General features: G+C 36.7%; 1 pseudogene; it reads left to right on the top strand.

The window, feature by feature from the left end:
* Positions 1 to 4,396, top strand: part of LOC107751003 (kinesin-like protein KIF21B) — an 86,077-nt pseudogene that overhangs the window by 43,476 nt on the left and 38,205 nt on the right.

Genomic DNA, 4,396 nt, shown 5'->3' with positions numbered 1-4,396 from the left:
ATAATAATTAATCTCAGTAAATTAACATGAATAAGACCTAATACAGATTTTACAAGCCAGGGGGCATAATTAATTTTGTAATATATTTTTTTATTTTATAATTTTGTAAAAAAATATTTTATTAATCTTTATTTTTAAATAATTAATCTCAAAAAATTGACAGCCATAATTACTTCAGAATTTACATACAAGTCAGGGGCATAATTTATTGAGATTAAATGATTAATTTTTAAAATAATAATTAGTTTTTAAAATAATTAATAGATATTTATTTATTTTATAATCAAAAACCATTTGTATTTTAAAATACAAATACTTCAGAATGTACATACATGTACAGGGGGCATGATTAAGGTTTTTAATTTTTTTATTTTATAGCTTAAAAATATTAATTTGTATTAAATAATTTTAGTATTAAATAGTTTTAAATAATTAAATATCAGAAAGTTAACAATAAACTGACAAGGCTAATTACTTCAGAATGTAATTTTATTAATCTTTATTTTTAAATAATTAATCTCAGAAAATTGACAGCCATAATTACTTCAGAATTTACATACAAGTCAGGGGCATAATTTATTGAGATTAAATGATTAATTTTTAAAATAATAATTAGTTTTTAAAATAATTAATAGATATTTATTTATTTTATAATCAAAAACCATTTGTATTTTAAAATACAAATACTTCAGAATGTACATACATGTACAGGGGGCATGATTAAGGTTTTTAATTTTTTTATTTTATAGCTTAAAAATATTAATTTGTATTAAATAATTTTAGTATTAAATAGTTTTAAATAATTAAATATCAGAAAGTTAACAATAAACAGACAAGGCTAATTACTTCAGAATGTATATACAAGTAAGGGGACATGAGTAATTAAGGTTTTTTTATATATATATATATATATGTATTTTATTTTATATACACACACACACACACACACACAGTGGGTATAGAAAATAATTTATTTACTCAGTGCAACTTAGAACATTGTAACAACTTAACTTTATCTAGAAAGCTTAAAGTTATATCGTTGTAGAGACAGTTTCATACTTACACACTTTGTTTAGAAGTCTCGGATTGTCCTTGCAAGTTCACACACTTGTAAACATTACTGTGCACAGTGCAGTCATTGTGCCTTGAAGGTTAATGCATGCTAACAGTGCACTGCATCAGCGCTGGGCCACTCAGCCCACAGTGGACAGCACAGGCTGCCCATATATTCTTATGATGTGGGTTCATAGGGGGAGTTGATTGAATTAAACATGAGGGACTGCAGACAGAGGCGCTCCTTAGAGACATTCAATCCCAGCCGCATCCACAAAAATATGCGGGCAGCGTGTGCAGTCTATGAAAGCGTGTTTGTGTTTATCTGTCATCTGTTTGTGAGTTTGATCTTTCTGCCATGTGTGTGTGTTTCTGAAGGATCTCATAGACCCTTATGAATTCCTGTCCTCTTGCATTCTCATCTGCTTTGTATCCGTCTAGTCGGACCGTGATGATTGCCTGCGTGAGCCCCTCTGACCGTGACTTCATGGAGACCCTGAACACACTGAAGTACGCCAATCGGGCTCGCAACATCAAGAACAAAGTGATCGTGAACCAGGACAAAACCAGCCAGCAGATCAGCGCCTTACGAGCGGAGATCGCACGCCTGCAGATGGAGATCATGGAGTACAAAGCGGTAAGGAGAAGGACCTGGAGGGTCGTGGGATTCTGGGAAGAGTTAGTCTCCAGCAGGCATCTTTTCCCACCAACAAAAACCCGCAAATGGACAATTCACCCCAAAATGAAGTGTGTGTCATCATTTACTCACCCCCATATCATAACATTTTCTTCTGTGGAAAAAAGAGAGATGTTTTGTAAAATATCCTGGATGTTCATTTCAAAACAATGAGAGTGAATGGGGACTGGAGCTATCGAGCTCCTAATATTGCTTAAAAAAAAGCACACAAACATATTTCATACTACTTGTGCACTGTATTCCAAATGTCCTGAAGCCATACAATACATTTGTATGAGGAACAGACCAAAAAAAGTCAATATTATCTAAAAATATCCACCAACACAATCTCTTGACAAAAGTATCTTTACAAATATTTTTAAGAATTTCTACTTTAGGTGGAGATGTTTTATCTACAAATTGTACGAATTCAAAGGATCTTACTAGACGTCTGATTTGAAGGTTCGGATGAATTAGTACAATCTTTTTCATATGCTTTTGGACAATTACTCACACACCTCTTGAGGATTGGGATCACCTATGTGATGACCTTTTACCTATAAATCATACAAATTCATATGGTCCTACACAAAGATGTACGATTTGTATGTAAAAAGTCATCATGAATTGGTTGCGAATTAGTATCAACTCTTATGCATATTTACTCACACCTCTTGGGTTTAGTTTTAGGGGTAGGGTTACGGGGGTTGACCTTCATGTTGACATTTTAAACCTACACATTTTGAGGGATGAGGTTAGGGTTGGACCTTCATGGTGACTTTTTTTTTACCTATAAATCATACAAATTCATATGATCTCTTTTGCACATTTTGTATGATCTGCTCTAGAGCTGTGCAATTAATCGAAATACAGTTTCGATTTCGATTTCGGCCTCCAACTATTATAAAAAATACAATAATCGAGATATAATGATTATTGCACCCCATTCAGGTGGTGCGCTTTCGCTCCTCCATAAAAGCCCAATTTCACATGCAAATCAGTAAAATCATGTAACATGACTTTTGCAAAATGGGACGTGCTTGATTTATCAAAGTTGATCAGATTTATTCATGTTTTTAAAAGCACGAAAGAGCACTTGCGCTGTTCCTCAGGAGGCTTTCTGTGCATGCGCTCAGAGACGGAACGGAACACGGACATGTAAAGTCAACTTTTAGCTTAAAGGGGTCATATGATGCTGCTAAAAAGAACAGCATTTGGTGTAATGAAATGTGTTTATGCGGTTTAAGGTTAAAAAAACACATTATTTTCCACATACTGTACATTATTGTTTCTCCTCTATGCCCCGCCTTTCTGAAACGGGTCGATTTTTACAAAGCTCATCGGTCTGAAAAGCAAGGTGTGCTGTGATTGGCAAGCTATCCAGTGCATTGTGATTGGCCGAATACCTCAAGCGTGAGACTGAAATGTTACGCCCCTTGCCATATTGTGATGATGCCCCGTCAAGCCGGAAGAGTGAGCAGAGGCCGGGGGATAAAGTGAGGAACGACCGGAGGGTTAGAGTGAGCAGAGGTACTTGAGAACGGCGCAGCCGGCGATTTCGACGATGGAGCGTCCGGAAGGACATGTGACGACCCCGGGCTGGACTCCGCTTCGTCCACGGTTAAAAGCCGATCCGGCAATCCACAGCGCAAAGTTGATGTATTTCCTCAGCGACCAGCAGCAGAGCGCGGGCTTGAGAACGGCGCGGCCGGCGATTTCGACGAAGGAGCGTCCGGAAGGACATGTGACGACTCCGGGCTGGACTCCGCTTCGTCCACGGTGAAAGCCGATCCGGCGATCCACAGCACTAAGTTGATGTATTCCCTCAGCGACCAGCACAGATCAGCTCCAGGCATGACGAAGCGGATATCGTCCTCTTTTGGAAGACCAAACAATGTAGTTTCGCTTTTACAACGAAGCACACAGCGTCTTTACGACATGGTGGCGGAAACAACAAAACTACAGCGAGAATTTTTTTTCAACTTTGCAACTTTACAGATCTTCTTTATGCACCAAGAGCTTGTAACACTCCAAAGAGAAAGGAAAAATTGAAATCGCATCATATGACCCCTTTAAGGTGTGCGCCTAAACGGTCAAATACACACAAAAATGTGTCAAAATGCGGTGCTTGGTGATTATTCACATAAACCCTCGTCGGTTATGTAATAAGTGAATGTAAACAGTTGAAAATGCGTGCATTGGATCCGTGTGACTCTTAAAGTGACAGCTGGCTAATATTCCTGCTGCTGACTGTGTGCTTAATATTAATCGAAACAAAAGACAAAGACAAAATCACTCACTGCTCTTGACTGAAGGACTTTTGTAGCTTTAATAAGAAACAAAGGAAGTTTACTTCTTACAGTGAAGACTATGCCGTTTTATTTTACATTCAAATATTTAATTTCTGTAGTAGGCTGTTCGTTAAATAATTTAGACTTGCACTGTTTGTTTCATTTGAAGCTTTTTTTCTATTGTATTTGTCCTTTGCTTTTTTTATTACATTACTGACTGTTTAAAGGGGTCATGTGAAATTGCTAAAAATGAACATTATTTTGTGTATTTGGTGTAATGAAAAGGTTCAAAAAACACATTATTTTCCACATACTGTACATTATTGTTTCTCCTCTATGCCCCCGCCTTTCTGAAACGCGTCGATTTTTACAAAGC

Source organism: Sinocyclocheilus rhinocerous, unplaced genomic scaffold (assembly GCF_001515625.1).
Source record: "Sinocyclocheilus rhinocerous isolate Xijiao unplaced genomic scaffold, SAMN03320098_v1.1 scaffold2647, whole genome shotgun sequence".
NCBI classification, from domain to species: Eukaryota; Metazoa; Chordata; class Actinopteri; order Cypriniformes; family Cyprinidae; genus Sinocyclocheilus; species Sinocyclocheilus rhinocerous.
This window is presented reverse-complemented; position numbering and strand designations above follow the sequence as displayed.